The sequence below is a fragment of the Cryptomeria japonica genome, chromosome 2 (genome assembly GCF_030272615.1).
Source record: "Cryptomeria japonica chromosome 2, Sugi_1.0, whole genome shotgun sequence".
Lineage (NCBI taxonomy): Eukaryota > Viridiplantae > Streptophyta > Pinopsida > Cupressales > Cupressaceae > Cryptomeria > Cryptomeria japonica.
The window spans coordinates 18,405,945-18,425,851 of record NC_081406.1 but is presented as its reverse complement, the minus strand read 5'-3'; the positions used below and the strand labels follow the sequence as shown (position 1 = coordinate 18,425,851).

The 19,907-nt window shown below is 38.6% G+C and overlaps 1 pseudogene; it reads right to left on the bottom strand.

The window, feature by feature from the left end:
* Window positions 1–341: 341 nt before the first annotated feature.
* Window positions 342–19,907, bottom strand: part of LOC131035378 (putative beta-D-xylosidase) — a 148,868-nt pseudogene continuing 129,302 nt past the window's right edge.

Genomic DNA, 19,907 nt, shown 5'->3' with positions numbered 1-19,907 from the left:
CAATACACTCTAGAGTGTAGAATCACAACCACAATCTTAAGAATTTAAACTATCCATTCTATTAACACTTTTAGAATTCAAAAATGATTTATTAATTTTATCACTCAATTAGATGAACTTTATTTTAGTATAATTTTAATATATAAGGAAAATATTTCCATATTTTCTTAGCCTTCTATTTTCTCACAGAGTTTCTCTCCCATGAATGTATTCACTCAAAAAATCTAAAATAGATCTTCATTTTATTTCTCTTGGAGAAAAACTATTTTTTTGTTGGCAAGATCAAATTTGGGTTCTTTGAAGAGAGATATAGAGAGTAGCATGACTCCCATGCCAAGAAATTAAGTTCCTACTTGCAAAGATACAAAGTGTTGCAAATCGCCTATGTGAAGGAGATGTGAACCAAGGGGTAGATAGCTAGTGCCAGTTTTATCCATAATACTGAGGTCCTTGCATACATCAACGTTAAACACCACCCTTTCCTTGCCTCCTGCATTAACATGAACCTTCTTGAATCCTACTAACTGCCTCTTTGGAGCACCATCATCTTGATGCTTGGATGGCGGTGTAGAAAATAGGAATACTACGTGGCTTCCATCTTTAGAACCAGTGTTTTGTACATCAACATAAATATCCATGGACAAGTCCTCACAGGTAATGTGTCTTACTGGGATGGTGTCACATGAAGAAGCAGTACATGCATGCTTGGCATCATTCATGATTGGAATAGTCACTAGCTTAGGTCCCTTAACCAGAGTGGTGTTAAATTGTATGTAGCTCAGACCTTCCCCAAAATCGTAAACAGTTTCACCAGTGTAGAATCTATGAGTTCTTCCAGGATATCCAGTGGACGGATCTGGTCTCATCTTCATGTTAGTCATGGGGACCTTGTCAACAAATTCTTGAGGATACCATGTCACTGGCAATTTCCCACCTAAGGCAAACCAATAAGAAAGACATATGTATTAGTTGCCAACCCTGCATGTTCACAAGATTAGGGTCCATATAAAATGTAATTGAAAAACAAATGGAGGGGTTAATTTATACAAACTTGGATTGTGCTTCCCAAAAAGTACATCAGCAATAGCTGTGCCTCCAGCCTCTCCTGGATAGCCTACCCAAAGAATGCCCTTAATATTTTCATCATGCTTTGCGAAGGCTATATCAAGAGGTCCACCTGACATGATGACAAGCACTACAGGTTCCTTTGATGCATTGGCAACTTTGGACACTAGCTCCTCTTGGTATACAGGCAACAACAAACTTTGTCTGTCAAGTCCCTCGGCCTCTAATGGCAGATCCCCGCCTATTACTAACACTGTTGCATCTGCTCGCCTTGCTTGTTGAACTTCTTCCTCCACTAAATCACTTTTAGCAAATAACACATTTGCACAACCTGGGGCATAAAGGGTTGGAACATATTTTGAAATCCTACAAGGGGCGATGTATATCTACAAGGAACTCCTGCAACTGGTGACCAACAATATGATTTTTGTAAAGAAAAATACACGTCCATAAAAAAAAAAAAGTGGGTATAAAATCATATCTCAATAATTTATAGAGAATTAAGATTGAAAAGCATAACATTATACATGGCGCGTGCTTCCGTTGATACAGCCTGCAACAAAGCCTCTCTTCTTTCAGTGCCATGCATGGATACATCACACTACTGAGTTACATACGACGGGATGCAATGCATGCAAACATCACACTACTGAGTTCCATACAACGTGAATGCAATAATAAATAGGAAGAAGGAAAGAAAGAAAGAAGGACAAACCTGGCCAATGGCTTCCCAGAGGGAAACATTGAAGGAAGCGGCAGAAAGAATAACAGTGGGGAAACTGGTGGCCGAGGGAATGGGAGGTTGAAAACCAGTGCTTGGACCTACATCGGAGACTCCATGCAATGCTTCGGATCACCACTGGTAGGCCGGAATGCCAAGCCTTGGAATGTTGCCTGCTGTGCTCCCCAGCTATGACACTTTCTCGTCCAAGGTCAGACGCCCAACAAGGTCCATCACTCTCTCTTCTATACTCAATCACATGTTACAGAAACCAAAAGAGTCCATTCCCTCATTGCACGGAAACGGAGGAGCCTGCGAATTAGCAACATTGTTACCAACTCCTCCTCCGTTCAGAACCAACCCCACAATAAGGAACAAAATCAACAAAGTGTCCATGGTGCCTCTCCACTCACCGAGTCCGTTGCGTTGAGAATAGCAGTGTCTGGTATTTATAAAGTAAAAATATCAATGTGTCTTTTCTTCTTCTTCAAAGATAGTAGGGATAAGTTAAAGTTTATTAATATCTTAACTGGTAAGTTTGTGATATAATTTATTCAGTATTGAGAAATTGGAAGAATTCAACATCAACTTGCACACTGTCTCATAGACCATCTTTAATCTCGTTCTTTTCTTACTCATTCTTAGCTATACACCAGCCATACAATCTGTATTCCTGTAATATAGGGCATCCTTGACCAGTCTCCTTGATCTGAATTATGGATTCAGACGATAACACTTAAGTGAGAACCTGCAGTATTGTGGATGAACAAGATAACACATAATTGAAGCAAGCCAAAAAGTGATCCATTCCATTCGAAAATCCAACATATAGTAGTTCATGAGATTCCAAGGTCACAAAAACCCCTTGAGAATCGAAACCCAACAGTCACATTTGTTTATTACATAATAAAATCTAAAACTATGAAAATTTCAAAAAGCTATATTAAATTTTGTCCTAACTTTAACTAGGCATAACTTTATGCTTAGGACTCGAAATTACGAGTCATTTAACTCATTGGAAAGGTCTCCAAAAGTTAGAAGTTGCACCTGGATTCAATTCTGTAGTGGAAATTGTTTCTGCCACATCTACAACATCTAATAGTGGAGGAAAATATGGCTTCAAGAGTTCCACATTGAAGATTGGATGAAGACCCAGAAATGGGGGTAAATTAAGTTCAAAAGCATTATCACCAACTTGCTTGATGATTGTGTATGGCCCATAACACAGAGGGCGAAGCTTCCTATTGGTACCCTGCAATCGTTCCTTCTGAATATGAAGCGACACCTTATCCCTGACTTGAAAATTATGGGTACGATGCTTATCATGTCTCTCCTTATATTTCTTATTGGTATGCTCCAACATTTAATGGACTTGTTGTTGCAGATGATGAATTCTATCAATGAACTGGGCTGCCTTATCTTCCTCCTTACCAACACATGGAATCAGATCTGGTTGAATAAGTGGTATGGCAACATCCATGGGTGCAAGTGGCTGATAACCAAGACAAACCTCAAATAGACTATGACCAGTGGAACTATGAATTGCCTTGTTGTAGCTATGTTGAACGTATGGAAGACTTTCATCCCATGTGTGGGGATGTTTTGAGTGATACATGCGTAGGATGTGAATGATCATCCAGTTCACTACCTCAGTCTGGCCATCTGTTTGAGGATGGAAAACAATAGATTCTTAATTTTGTGTCCATCTTTTCCCATAATGTGGACCAGAACTTACTAAGAAATCTACTGTCCCTATCTGAAATGATGGTATTCAACAAACCAAAATGAACCCAAATGTGTTCAAAGAAAAGCTTTGCAGTGTCCTCTGGAGAAATTGTTTTTGTACAAGCCACTATTACTGCCATTTTTGAGAACCTATCTACCACAACATACACACAATCGTGGCCTCTTTTTGTGGTAGGAAGACCAGACATGAAGTCCATAGAAACTGAATGCCAAGGTTTCTCAGAAATGTGAAGTGGTGAATACAATCCAAGTTTATGATTGGTAGGCTTAGAAATAGCACATGTGATACAAGCTTGAATATATAAAATTACATCATTTCTCAACTTTGGCCAATAGAAATACCTCTAAAGTATAGTAGTATTCTTACCTATGCCAAAGTGACCAACAACCTTACTATAGTGAGCTTCCCATATCAACTTTTTGCGTTCTTCATTGGGCACATAGATTTGGCCAAGGTGACAAAGCATTCCATCTTGCAAATAGAAATCATTCACTTGATTATAAACATCTGCAAATTCAACATCATTCTCATACAAGAAAGCCCAGGCTTCAGTCTTATGACCACATGAGTCCAATACCATATTGATAGCTGCAATCAGAGGCTTGCTCAAATAGTCTGCTACTTTGTTAGTGTTTCCCTTCTTGTGGTGAATATTGAGATGAAATTATTGAAGATAGGCTGACCATCATTGATGTCAATCATTCTACAACTTCCCTTGTGTTTTCAAGAATTGAAGAGGTTTGTGATATGTGTGGATGATAGTCTCCTTACCCAAAATATAATGTTTCCATTGCTTACAGGCTTGAACAATAGCATACAGTTCCTTGTCATAAGTGGCATATCGATGCACTGTATCATAAAAAGTCTAACTATGATATGCAACTGGGTGACCATGTTGCATAAGGACAGCTCCCAAGGCATATTCCGATGCATTGGTTTGTATTTCAAATGACTATTGCAAGTCAGGAAGAGATAAAACTGGTGCAGGACATAATATTGGTTTTAACTCCTCGAATGCTTCCTGTTGAGAACCTATCCATTTAAACTTTGCCTGTTTTCCTCCCCACAATGACTAATTTAGAGGCCAAGACAAATGGGAAAATCCCAACACAAATTTGTGATAAAAGTTTGCCAATCCAAGGAAACTTCATAACTTTGTAAGATTTCTAGGAGATGGCTAGTCCTTAATTACTTGTATCTTCTTTGGGTCGACATGGACACCCTCACTGTCAATAACATATCCTAAGTATCTGATACTCTGCATACCAAATGAGCACTTTTCTTTGTTTGCATACAACCCATGATCTTGTAAAGTTGAGAGAAGTTTTTCCGCATGTTGCAAATATTCATCCCAAGTTTTGTTGAAGATGAGTATGTCATCCAGATATACCACCACGAAAGAATCAGTGAATGGCCTGAGTACATCATTCATCATTCTCATGAATGCCAATGGGGCATTTGTTAGATCGAAAGACATCACTAGCCACTCAAACAATCCCTTTAGATTTGAAAGTTGTCTTCCACACATCAGCTGAGTCAATTGGTACTTGATGGTATCCCGATTTCAAATCAATTTTTGTGAAGAATCGGGCCCCTCTAAACTAGTCCAAGAGGTCATCTATCAAGGGAAGTGGATACCTATTTTTGACTGAAATTTTTTTTAAGGCCCTATATTCAATACAAAGTCTCCAAGTTCCATCCTTTTTCTTGGCCACAACAATGGGACTACCACAGGATGATGCACTTGGATGAATATGTCCTTTCTCAATCAATTCTTGTATTTGCCTCTTAATTTCATCATTTTCTAATATTGATCTACGATAGACTGGTTCATTAGGCAATGGAGTTCCTGGTATCAAATCAATAGTGTGTCTTTCTTGGCAGTGTGTAGGTACCCCAGTTGGCAACTTAAACAAATTCTCATATTTTATCAAAATTTGGTCCATTGATCTTTTATGTTGTGTTGTGGTGTTTGTGATGGTATTGGAATTATATACAGACTTCCTTTCTTCTTCAGAATGAATCATCAATAATATGAATGTTCCTATTTTGGCAACCAACTTCCTACATTGCTTAGCACTAATCAAAGAGGTAGTGTATGTAGGGCTTACCTCTGGTATTCGGTATTTCTGCTCACCTAATCTGATTGTCACATTGCGATGTTTGGACTCATAGACACCATGGCGCTGGTACATATATGGGTGTCCCAAAAAAACATCACAAACATATAAAGGAGCCACATCACAAATTACTTCATCTTTGAAAGGCTTTATAAAGTAGGAAAGGCGACACTACTGGTGGACTTGGATATCTCTCCCTTGACTTACCCATCCCATAGAATAGGGTTGCAGATGTGTTGTTGTTTTTAGATTCAATCTTTTCACGGTCTCAAATGATATTAGGTTCTTTTGACTTCCACTATCAACAATAAAGTGCAAGGCTTTTCCTCTGACCTACATCTGTAAGTGAAACAATCTCTCCTCATCCTCGCGGGGCAATATCTTTGTAGTAGCTACCATTGCATATGGATCAACCTCCATGACCTGCTCATGACTTTGTTTTGGGCAAGATTCTGCCACCTTAGGTTCTTCCTTGTCCTCATGCATCTCTATCATTAAACTTTTTATGGTTCTGCAATCTTTTGTGTTGTTAGAAGGACTCTTATGGAATTCACACCACATATTGTTCTCTTGTGTCTTCTTCATACCCCATGCCTTTTTCATTGGTGAATTGGGAGAAGATTCCTTGGAGGTTTGTTTCCACATAGTTTTTCTAACTTCACTCTTCCATCTCTTATTTGTGAAGTTATCCCTCCTTCCTTTCTATTTGAATTTCTCCTCAAGTTTTGTAGCAAATTTATATGCACTAGGTAAAGTCTCTATGTTTAGGAATTCCATTTCAGTTTGAATATAGCTATGGAGTCCACTTTGATATTTTAAAACTCGGTGCTTCTCACAATCTTTGATGCCAAGTTTTGTTGTTAAAGCATGAAACAGATTAGTATATTCTTTAATAGTTTGGTCTTTTTCTATCAAAGCAATTGCCACTGCATAATCTACAAGAAAATATTCTTCCTTTATGTGCTCCATGAATTCTCCCCATGTGGGTTTTTGATAAAAAATTAACGTATTACCAGTTTCTGCTACCTTGGTTGCTAACTTCACTTCCCAAGAATCTTTCACATGATTCTCAACTTTGAGAAGAGTGAAAGTTATTTTCTCTTCATCTAAGAACTGGTTGATAGAGAAATACCTTTCCAGTTTTGAAACCCAGTCATCAATGACATCTGCATCAATCTTTCCTTGAAATGTGGGTATATCGAAATTCACTTGCACCTTGAATGGTGTATACCCTGTGAATGGTGGGTTTGCAGGTGACCCACGACTTTCCAGCATTTGCTTGAACTGCTCCATCATTTCTTCACATTGTTTTGTTAATGCATCTGCAACCAATGCTTTAATGTCATCATCAGTCTGCAACTTAGCCATCTACGATCTTGTGCATCTCAATTGAAGGTAGTCTGAAGGATTCCTTGTTTCCAACCCCAATCTTTGATATGTTGATCGCGTGTGATATGACATACAGGAGCGAACTTTCTCTAATACCACTAATCCAAAATATGGATTCAGATGACAACACCGAAGTGAGAACCTACGGTATTGTGGATGAACAAGATAGCACAGAATTGAAGCAAGCCAAAAAGTGATGTATTCCATTAAAAAATTCAACATATAGTAGTTCATGAGATTCCAAGGGTCACAAAAACCCCTTGAGAATCGAAACCCAACAGTCATATTTGTTTATTACATAATAAAATCTAAAAGTACAAAAATTTCAAAAAAACTATATGAAATTTTGTCCTAACTTTAACTAGGCATAACTTTCTGCTCGGGACTCGAAATTACGAGTTGTTTAACTTGTTAGAAAGGTCTCAAAGAGTTAGAAGGAAAGTCCAGAAAGAACTTACCTATAACAATATTCTAAAGGACAGGCAAAACTTTCAAGGGCTGAAAATGTCCTGAAGGCCTTCAAAAATGACAATTACTAACATATAGAAAAACTAAAAAAAATATATAAAAATATTTCAAATTTTCTTCAGATCACTCCTCGATAACAAAATGACAAACATCAAATATGTTATCCCATGATTTATTACTAGATAGAAATAACTACTTATCCTTGATCAATCCTCTGTATGTTTGCACTCACGTATGCGGTTCGCGGTAAGCTTAACGAACCATTCACGTAATCGCGTAAAATTAATATATAACAGATAATTGTTGGGGTGTCATTAGGGAAGAGGGGCTAATGGTGGAGCACCCTATCTTATGTAATTTATATGGAGGGCTACATACTATAAAGATCTATTTCATTTTTTTTATCATGTGTAGTTATCTTGCAAAATATTAAAATTTCTTAGAAGTGTTCAAATTAGTGATCATGTGGAGGATGACGAGAAGATGAGACTCATTTTTCTTACTATTTAAAATGTTGATCGAAAGTGAATCATAAGCATTAGGGGAAGAGCACCATTAGTTGAGCATGTACGAATTGTTGTGAGGGTTGTTGATACTTTTTGCTCCAATAATAGTATAAATAAATATTATTGTTTGAAACATAAAATATCAATTTTTGTGTGTTTTATATGCACCAATAGTTGTGACTTTAAAGTTTTTATTGTTAGGATATGTACCATTATTTATGAAAATTAACCAATCATGTGATGCCACATCAGCTGCACAAGTATTGGGGACTCTTTTGCATGCCTATTGGTCTCACTTTTTGGGGAGGTTGTTTTGGACAGCTTGGCAAAAAGCATGCTGATGTGGCACCATACTTGATGATGTGGTGTTAAAAACTTAGTTAAAAGAAAGGGACTTTCTAAGTAAGCTACTATAAAAAATTGGGAGTGATTTGAAATTTCTACGTAGGCTTTTGAGATGCGTGAAGTTAGGGTGCACAACTACTGGGTCCTCTCCCCTACTCGTGGCAATTCCCAATTGTCCAAGTACATGTTCACCATGAATGCCATGGATCAAAAACTAGATAGACATATGTAATTCTAATATGGTCACATTTATCTCATGTCGCACTACATTCCACTGGTGCAACCCATTTCCCTAACTTTACATCATTCCACATTTTAAAGTTTGGGATGGCTCTAGGTCCTGAAACAATAGAGCCTTCAATTGTACAATATACATCATTACTCATCCATTATCATTTCACTTCTAAACCTCTTCTTCCTAAAATATTGCTTGGTATGACACTAGAATTGGTTCACTTATGTTCTCCTTCATATTGAGTTTTGGTGATCATATTATATTTCAAAATTATTTTCCAATAATTTAGTTTTACCTCGTAGAATGCTCCTATACAGTTCAAACTATGTATTCAATATTCCTTAATGATGATTTACGATACACAAATAAATCTCGGCACAAAAGAGGACTTCAATTTGATTGATTATTTAGAAGACAAAGATAGAGGACACGATCTACTGTAGATGCTGAATAATTCGAATATGAAGAATGGTGAAACTGAAATGTTATCTTTCTATCTACTATACTTATCGATCTCAAAGTCAAGGGAGAGATTAAAAAGATATACATAGCATGATATCTAAGTCAACCAACATGACTTCCTCAGCCATCACATCTCTCCCTAACCATCATGACTCTCCAAGATCGATTAGACAAAAACACGTTTAACAAAAAGTTTAGATAAATTGATTTAACATCAAATCGGTTTATAAATATTAATTGATTCATAAGCTAATCATAACATATAATCGATTGTTAAATTAATCAATTCATAAACATATTAATCATAGTATAGATCGAATCATATATAAGTCAATATGTATATAATTATTATTTTGACATAAGGATATATAATTAATTGGCCAATTAAGTTGTCTAAGGCCGATTAGGCCAATTAGACAACTTAGACAACTCAGTCTGATCAGATTCTGACTAACCCTATTCTTCAACACTTCAACCATGGTTTCCAATGGATTTCCCAGTGTTGGTGTGAAAGGAATGGGTCTACATTTTGAGGTGAAGTTTTAAACCTAAGGCAACGAACCTATTGGTGCCCAAATTGGGTTTTATGCTTTGAAAGATACACTCAATCCAATTTCTATGAAATAGCCAATTTCAATCATGGAAATTTTCACAAGTATTGGACCAATTGAGACAAGGATTATGCAAATCCTTCTATACTTCAGGCTCTGCAAAACCCGGGAGGGTAATCCCTTTAGTGAATTTCTTGATCTCTGCACCACACTCAAAGATTCACTAAAACAAAGCAAATTATCTCATAAGCCGGCTCAACAACATGGATAATGCTCAAGGATGGTAAATCCTTCAGTGATCCTCAACCTAACTGGAGCATGAGATGGCTAAGACAAATGATTACAGACATGAAATCAAAGGTATTTTGATAATCAACAAATTATAGTGATTCATTAGTGAATTTGAAACAAGATTGATATTTAAAGATAGTTACAAGAAGTGATCAGTGCCTTACTCCATTGGGCACCTGAAGATACAAAATGTAAACTGAAAACGTGACAAAATTTTATCTAATAGTATAAGATCTAAGATAATATTTCCTTAGAATATATCTCATTTGCAATCCCAACCCAAACTACTTATCTAAATCCCCGCACAAGCCCTATCATTTTGCGACTCTATTTAAGCAATTTAATTGACCCATTGAGCCAAATCATAAACACAAAACCAAATACATCACAACAATGCACTGAATAAAATAAACCCTTGGTTGATTTCACTAAAAAACTGATAGAATCATACAATAGAGAGAAATAGGTCAGAATTTTACTTCTATTGAATAAAATTACTACTTTTATCATAGAATGAAATTTACATATAATTCCTTCAAGAACCTACACAAAGCTTGACACTAAATGCTTTTCATTTTGCTCTGTAAATGACTTTACAACTTGCTCACTTCACCTAGACTCACTATTAGAACCAAACAAGGAAACCCCAAGGAACTGGAAAATTTTGAACCCTCAAGAGACTCCCCAAATTCGAACCTGTCTAATGGCCTTGATTTCCCTTTTTATAGAAGAAAAGGGAGCAACAAGCTTCAGACCAAAAGACACATGTCAATAGCAGATTTACTCTCAACAATTAGGCCTAAAAGGCCATATACGATTCTTTTAAAAAGATATTCTATATCCATGCATTGGCACCTATGAATCAATATTTTCAACTGAAAATTGGTACAAGCAAAACCGCTTGAGCCATGCCATTATCACCCTGATTCCTTCGAATGGAGTGTGAGATGTTAGGTTCTATTCAATAGAGTATTTCCCTTCTCGAAAGGGATACTGGGTCCCAGCAAGAAGAAAATTTGCCTCTAAACTAGAAGAGGACCTCAAGCCTTCATTCCCAAGATCAAAAAAAGTGGAAGGAGGAGCTAAAGGGGAAACATAATATGTTTGGGAGGGGTCGCAACTTCCATGTAGTCACATAGATGACTGGCTACCACTCCTCACCCAAACAAATCAATCTTTCATTCCTATGTGGGATCCTTCTGTGAGGCCCTACCCCGACTCAGTTTGACATTTTCAGTTATTTGCATATTGAGACTATTATGGATGCTTTATTTTATGCTTTATGGACTTAGAACTTATGTGATTCCATGATTTGGATCACACTGACATATGTTGATGCTTTATTTCATGCATGATGATTATGAAACTTTAGATATGTTACTAGAATAGAATTACATTGTGATGGTGAGTGTCATTATTGGAAATTTGCAGGATTTCATTTTGATGATAGAAAAATGATGCTTATTTATGAATGGTTCAATTTTGAAAAAAATTTATGTTAATTGCTTATGTGAAATCGAATTTTAACGAATGAGATATTGAATTGTTGTTGCCAAATGTATGAGTGTTTGATGTGCAATGAAATCCATGTATTTGATTATGTATAATTGTGATTATTTGGAATTACTAATGTGTTAATTGAGATGCGCAGGAAAATTATCCATGTGACCATGGAATTGATATGGAGAACCAGGCCTAGACCGATGTATGTTTGTTAAGCCGGGAGTTGTCTATTTGGAGAGACAACACCCCATTGTAATGTTTTTTATTTGTGAAGTGTATGATGCTTGAGTGTTAAAAATTAATTTATATGTATATGTGTAATCCTACAAGAGACAAATTCCATGTGTGATTTTTATATTGTATTTTTATTGTGTCACTTGACACGTGCTGATTAGTGTCATTGATTTTGACTTGTCTCTTGGAGGGAGTTTTGTTTCTACCAAAGCCATTCAAAAACATGAGTGTGGTCCCAAATTTGCCTTGGGTAGGGAGTCTTGGAAGTGGTCAACTCAAGTTTGACCCGTAGGTAAACTTCAGTTGGGTTTCTAAAGGGTTTAAAGGACTCCTAGGGTCAGTTTTAAGGCTTTTCCAAAGGTCCAAAGGGTATACCTATGGGTTAGGGGTATTTTGAAACATTTGGCTTCTCCCATGTGACTATTTAGTCACTTCAAAAAGTGGTGTTTCCAAGATGAACTAAAATTCAACTTAGAAAGTTCCACCTAGGATAGGCAACCTTCCCTTTTGATGTCAAACTCTCTTCCCCATCTTCTTCCACCTTTTCCCTTTCCAATTTTAGTAATGTGTAAGAGTTTGGGAAGGGCAACCAATGGGAACTCTCACCTCACCCAAGGGGTTGGGAAGTGTGTGAGAGGCCTTCTTAGGCAAGAATGGGAGACTTAGTGAGTAATCACCCACTCTCCATTTTTGGAGATTATGCTATGTTTGGAAAAATTAGTAGGAGAATAGAATTTTTTTGGAGGAATTTGGATGAAAGTTTGTGTGGAATTGGGCAGCTCATCCCCAACTAATTTTAGCATACCTATTGGCAGAATAAGGTTGGTTTCTTCTTATCTCCTCTTGTTTATGTTGTATGAGTTAGTTTTATGTTGTTTTGTAGAAGAAAAGAGATGCTTGTAAAGAAAGTGTTTTATGAAGTTTTTTTTTTTTTGAAGTAAAGAATGTGTAGTTTTCATTTCCATGTGATTTATTTTGTGTTCTTGTTGTTTTTGGGAGTGTCCAAGATCTCCTACTCTTGGGAGGGTAGGAAGATCTTGGGGTGGAAGGAGTATGACAGTCTTGGGTGAGAGGCTCTCCTTATGGAGAGTGATCTCAAGGGTGTCCTTTGTGACCCTTGTTGCATAGCCTTGTGTATGCATTTGGGGGTCATAAGGGGAGTAAATATGGCCTTGAGCCTTTTGGGGGGCATAAGGAATGTGGAAGTATTTTGTAACATTTGTGTTGCCATGAGGTGGCTTGTGTTGTATTTGGCTTGCAATCTCCCCATTGGTACTTGGTCCACTTCCACCCATGGAAGAATCATCATGAATGTGGTGAAAGTGTAGCTTGGGATGGGAAATTTGTATGTTGAGTGTCTTCCTATATTTGTTGTGGAGTTTGCTTGATTGTAACCTGTCTAGTGCTTGGTTCTCCAAGCTCGGGGGTGGCTACTAGTAAGCCTAGGCTGGGAGGTGAGCTCTCCATGGTCAAGATGTGTTTTTATTGCAGGTTGCATGGGATGGGAAAAGAAGGATTAAAGAGCTATGTTGTTGTTTTGTGTTGCAGAAAAGTGTTTTAAAAAAAAAAGAGAAATGGATAGATTCAATGTAGTAGTTTGTATAAAAGAAGAAATGTGAGCATTTGTAGTATTTACTTTCAAGAAAGAGAAAGTGTTGTATTATATTCAAGTTACTATGTAGAGAAAAACATTGTTGGGATTTCAACCCATTTGTATTCATGTTTATTTTGTATCCATAATTATTTTGTATCTACCTTGCTAATGAAATACATAATGTCTTCCCTATCCTAGTTAGTTTGCAAATGAAGAAAGCAATGCACTAGATTGCATGTAGATTTTCATGTTTTACAAAAGAAAGAGAAGTAAATGCATTATTATGAATTCTGCAAGTAAATGGAATTTATTGCTACATGTTCCTTATAATATTATGCTGCTGTAAATTTAAGTGAAAACAGTCATTTATTTTCCTGTTTATTACAGAAATGAAATTTATTATAATGGTCTATTCTTTGCAAAAAAAAAAAAAAAAAACATTTAGCAATAAACATTAGCATTTTGTTACAAAGAAAAAAAGGAATATATATTAGGGAGTCCCTTTAAATGCATTTGATGATTTACAAAATAATATTAAACTCAAAAGGAAAGCCTATATGGGATTATATATATAAAAAAAAAGTAAATGGTAGCAAAAAGAGATATATATCAATATTTTTTTTGCTCCTCAAATGTCATTTTGATAATCTGTTATACAAAAAAAAAAGAATATTTACAGCTCTGATAATACAAAGAAAAAGAGAGGACTGTTATTATGCTATGTTTTTCAATATATATATATATATATATATTTTCCTTTTATGAGAAATCTGCCAGTTTCCAAATAGAAAACTATATGTATTTTATTTTACCAAAATATATATACATATAAATATATATATATATATATATATATATATATATATATATATATACATTTATAAATGTTAATAGAAAAAAAAAACATATTATAAATTTTTTTGATGGTTTTAACTTTGTTTAAAAAATGAAATAAACAAAAAAACGTTTAATAAAAAAATAAACTGTGCTATGAAATCGCAAGGGCCGCAGCACCTGGGCGGCGGCAGCCGCAGCCTGCGGCACCCGCAGACTGCGGGCTGCGACGTCCGCAGCCTGCGGGCGGCGCCGACCGCAGCCTGCGGGCGGCGCCGACCGCAGCCAGTGGTGCCCTGCGCTGTCGGCACTTCCCCCCCGCTTCGCCTCCTCCTTACTCCCCCGCGCAGCGGTGTTAACTCCAAACCCTTCCTCCGCCCGAACGGGTGTCTCCGCCCGGCGTCCCCCCCCACTCCAACCTATGCTCCGCTCACTCCACTCACCCGGAAAACAAGGGAAGATAACCCTTCCGCCGCCTCCTCCCTTCGGCCTCGCCACGGGCTCGATGCTCGGCCGCCGCTCCTCCACCCGCGCACACACACTCACAAAAATAAGGAAACACACTCCCAGCTCGCTTACACAAAAAAAAAGGAGAAAGTAAAAGATGTTGGCCAATTTGCCCTAACCCTAGTCTTGGGTTAGGGCAAATTCTCATAGGGAATTCAAATTAGATATGTGTGTGTTAGGAGTGTATGGAAGGGGGGAGGGGGTTGAATAATTTAATAAAAGGAAGACCCCACCCTCTTTGGGAAATATAAATTATCAGTTGTGTATTAAAGTGTGGATAAAATATATATATATATATATATATATGTATATATATGTATATATAATTTTATATATATATATATATGTGAATATATTTTATATATATATATATATGTGTGGATTAAATCTCGATATTCATATGGGATCAAATAGTGGATTGTAAGGCTAAGTAATGTTTACTTTTAAATTATTGATAAATGTAGGAGCATTTTAATAAAGTGAAAAAAAATAAATAAAGGAGAGAGAGAGATTTTATATTTGGGAGGGTAAATTTTAGAGGATTAAATTGTCCATGTTGGCCCCTCTATTCTGAGAATTAATGGGCTTGTTTCAAATTAATGAATACTTGATTTAACAAATTTATTTAATCTAAGAGTTAGGATGAGTTAATATCTGACCCAAGTGGTTAATGAACTATAGAAAGTTTTTAACTTATTTTAGAAATCTTATATTTAGTTGGAAATTTTCTTATTAGATAATTTAACCATTTAATAGAAGATTAATATTCACTAGTTGGGGAAATAATGGCTCGTTTTTAACATAGGTTATTTTTGTGTCATTAGTTTAGTTGCTTGGTTTATTTGAAACATAGTTAAGACCAAACAGGGTTGCATTATTTTATTTAAGTTAATCGTACTTAGTTGAATATTTTAATTAAGTTAGTTGTATTAAGTTAAGTCTTTAAAAAAAAAAAAAAAATTTCCGTTCGTGCCCAAAAGTTGGGCATGACATTTTGGTATCAGAGCCAAGTTGCCAACACTAGGAACCTTACTCCATTACGTTTTGCTATAATTATTTAATTAATTAAATTGTAATTATTTTTATTTTTAAATTAGCTAAAATATTTTCTCCTAAAATAGTTATTTATTTCATTTTATTTTATTTTCTTAAAGAGGATGCCTCCAACTACGCGACAAGCTCACAAACGTGGTAGAGGCCCTAGGCGTGAACGCATGGCACGCAAAGAGGTCATTAGGGAGGAATCGGTTCAGGAAGTGGACCCAGCAGCTCCTCTTGAGCGATCAGTTGACCCAAACCGAGACATCTTGGTAGCTCTTCAGAACCTGATTGGCTTAGTTCAGGATAGGCTTACAGCAGTAGACCACAATGTTGAGAACCAGAACTCAGGAAGTCATAGAACAGTAGAACGGGAACGGAGTAGGAGCCCACCTCCTAATCCCGTAGAGAGTCAGGCAGGGCATGAGCCTGAACCCATTCACCTACCAGCACCACCTCCAGCCGTAGCACCAGTGTATATTGAGAGGGCACGTCGAGATCCAGGGGATCTAATCAGAGAGGTTATGCGTCTTCAGCCACCATCATTTGGGGGATCTACCGACGGGGTAGAGGCAGAGGCATGGCTTTTAAGCCTAGATAGGTGCTTTGCATTGCGCTCTTATGAGAGCAATCTAAAAGCACGTGCAGCGGTTCACCTATTGCGAGGAACATCCTCCACATGGTGGAGACAGGAAGAATATAAGTGTGGCTTAGAGATAGAGACCCTCACTTGGGAGATTTTCACAGAGAGATTCAGGGAGAGGTATTTATCAGAGCATTTCAGACAGCGTAGGGTGGATGAGTTTCATGACCTCCAGCAGAAGGGTCTTTCAGTGACACAGTACGAGAACAAGTTCTTTGAACTCTTACCTTATGTAGACTACCTGAAAGATGAAAAGCTTCTCGTCAACCGATTTATCAGAGGATTGAATTCCGGCATAGCAGGACCAGTGAGAATGGCTGCTCCAGGGAGCCTCCAGGTTGCCGTGGAGAAGGCTTTGATAGCCAAGGAGATTCAGGCCAGACCTCAGGACACGAAGGATCGGTTCCAGAACCGTAACCCTTCACCACAGACTTATGGGTTTCAGAAACCCAATTGGAAAGGTAACAACAGGCACTCATCGAGGTTCTCCAAATCCCCTCCTCCGCAGCAGTCACAGCAAAACTAGAGGCAAAGGCCTCCGCAGAGTCAGCAGGGCACGAAGCCCAAGCAGTGGCAGTCACAGGGTCAGAGGCGAGATCAGAGATCTCAAGGTCCATACACACCTCCGGCGAGGACTCAGCAGTCCTCTAGAGGTGGGTACAGTGGTTCTAGTAGGACAGGGGGACAGTCTTTCTCCAGACCATAGGGAGTGCAGTTTCAGGCATGAGGCGCTTGCTTCACATGTGGAGCCATGGGACACATGGTGAGAGAGTGTCCTCAGGGTCAGATGGCAGGGAATCAGAGGATGGCAGCATCAGAGCCGACAATTGGGGATATGGGCAAGTCCCATAGGGTCTTCGCAGCGGTTGACAACCGCCAGGCAGAGCATCAGGCCACAGTTATTGAGGTAGCAGGTATGATCAGAGGTAGCAGCATATCTATATTATTTGATTCAGGAGCTACTGATTCTTTTATATCTCCTTTGGTTGTGGAGCATTGCGGGCTAGTGGCAATTAGGCAAGAGGTCAGTTGGGAAGTGGAATTAGCTTCAGGGGCTAGAGTGTCAGTGGAATCAGAGGTTAAGGGTTGTCAGATTCAGATTGGTAATACCACCACCTTAGTAGACCTTAGAGTTACACCACTCGGATCATATGGCGTCGTACTTGGCATGGATTGGCTTTATGACCACAGAGCCAAGATGGATTATCGCCTAAAAAGGATCGAGTGTGAGGATGATCATGGCTCTCCAATAGTGATCACTGGAATTCAGAGACCCGTGTCTCTTCGTATGATCTCCGCCATGCAGCTTAAGCAAAGCATGCGAAAGGGATGTCAGTTATTTGCCATCACCATTAGTGATGGAGAAGAAGAAGAGGAAAAGGAACCATCCATTGACGACCACCCCATCCTTAAGGAATTCTCAGATGTATTTCCTTCAGAGTTACCTGGTATGCCGCCCCGTAGAGAAATTGATTTTCATATAGACCTTGTTCCAGGAGCCGAACCAATTTCAAGAGCACCATATAGAATGACCACAAATGAGCTTAATGAGCTCAAGATTCAGCTTGAGGAACTCCTAGAGAAGGGCCACATTCGCCCTAGTGTGTCCCCTTGGGGTGCACCAGTCATCTTCGTGAAGAAGAAGGATGGATCTCTCCGATTATGCATGGATTACCGTCAGTTGAACAAAGTAACTATCAAGAACTGATATCCATTGCCCAGGATCGATGATTTATTTGACCAACTTCAAGGTGCCAGAGTATTTTCCAAGATTGATCTAAAGTCAGGGTACCATCAGTTGAGGATAGTGGATAGTGATATCCACAAGACCGCATTTCGCACTAGATATGGCCACTATGAGTTCACCGTGGTCCCATTCGGTCTTACGAATGCCCCAGCAGCTTTTATGAGTCTCATGAATGGAGTATTTCGTACATTCCTCAACCGTTTTGTGATTGTGTTTCTCGATGACATTTTGATATATTCACGGAATGAGGAGGAACATGAGGAACACTTGAGACAGGTTTTGCAGTGTTTGAGGGAAAATCAGTTGTATGGCAGTTTGTCGAAGTGTGCTTTCTTTAGAACTGAGATCAAGTACCTTGGTCATGTTATATCCGGTGATGGGATCTCAGTAGACCCATCAAAGATCAGAGCCATTATGGATTGGCCAGCACCTACCAATGTGACAGAGGTCAGAAGCTTCATGGGCTTAGCAGGTTATTACCGACGTTTTGTTGAGGGATTCTCTAGAGTTGCTCATCCTATCACTTCTCTTCAGCGCAAAGGGAAGAAGTTTGAGTGGACAAAGAAGTGCGAGAAGGCCTTTCAGGAACTTAAAAAGGCACTTACTACCGCACCTATCCTTGTAGTACCAGATCCTTCAACTGATTTCATGGTTTGCACAGATGCTTCCCTAGAGGGTTTAGGAGCAGTACTTATGCAGAATGGTAGAGCTATAGCTTTTGAGTCTAGGAAACTCAAGACTCACGAGCTTAATTACCCTACTCATGACCTTGAGCTTGCAGCTGTAGTGCATGCACTTGTGAGATGGAGACATTTCCTTTTGGGTCATCACTTTGAGTTGCACTCAGACCATCAGAGCCTTCAGTACATATTTACTCAGCCGAATCTTAATGCACGTCAGAGGAGATGGATGGAATTCTTGTGTGAGTATGATTTTGATGTTCACTACATCAAAGGGAAAGAAAATGTAGTTGCAGATGCTTTGAGTAGGAGACGTCACGAGGAATACACCATGTCTATGAGCACGGATTTGAGAGATCGGATCATGCAGCGATTGCCAGAGGACAGATGGTATTTAGAGGTTTGCCAGGCTATACGATCTTAGGAAACTTTAGAAGGGAAATATGTGGATTATTCCTTAGAGTCCGATGGTTTATTATGCCATAGAGGGCGCATCTATGTACCTTCTTCCGGGGGATTGCGGGAGTTCATTATCACAGAGGCTCATAGAGCTCCTTATGCAGCACATCCCGGGGTCAAGAAGATGCATGCAGACTTGAGGGAACTATACCATTGGCCAGGTATGCGACAGCTTATTGCCAAGTTGTTAGCCCGATGCCTTGAGTGTCAGAGAGTCAAGGGGGAGCACCACCATCCAGGTGGGTTGCTCCAATCTCATGCTATACCAGAGTGGAAGTGGGATACTATATCCATGGACTTTATCATTGGTCTCCCTATGTCATCTCGCTGCCATGATGCCATCTTGGTGACGGTTGACAAGTTGACCAAAGTGGCTCACTTTTCACCAGTTCGTACCACCTTCATAGCACCAGCAGTAGCACAATTGTTTCTGCAAGACATTGTTAGACTTCATGGTGTTCCACGTAAGATCATTTCCGACAGGGATTCCCTCTTCACTTCTTCTTTTTGGAAGGCATTATAGGCAGCTATGGGTACCAAGCTCAATTTCAGTACAGCCTATCATCCGGAGATGGATGGCCAGACAGAGAGAGTTAATTAGGTGTTAGAGGATATGCTTCACATGTATGTCATGGATCACCAGACCAGATGGGAGGAGTATCTTCCCTTAGTGGAGTTTGCCTATAACAATGGGCATCACACGTCCTTGGGGATGCCACCCTATCAGGCATTATATGGCAGGCCTTGTAGGACACCATTGAGTTGGGA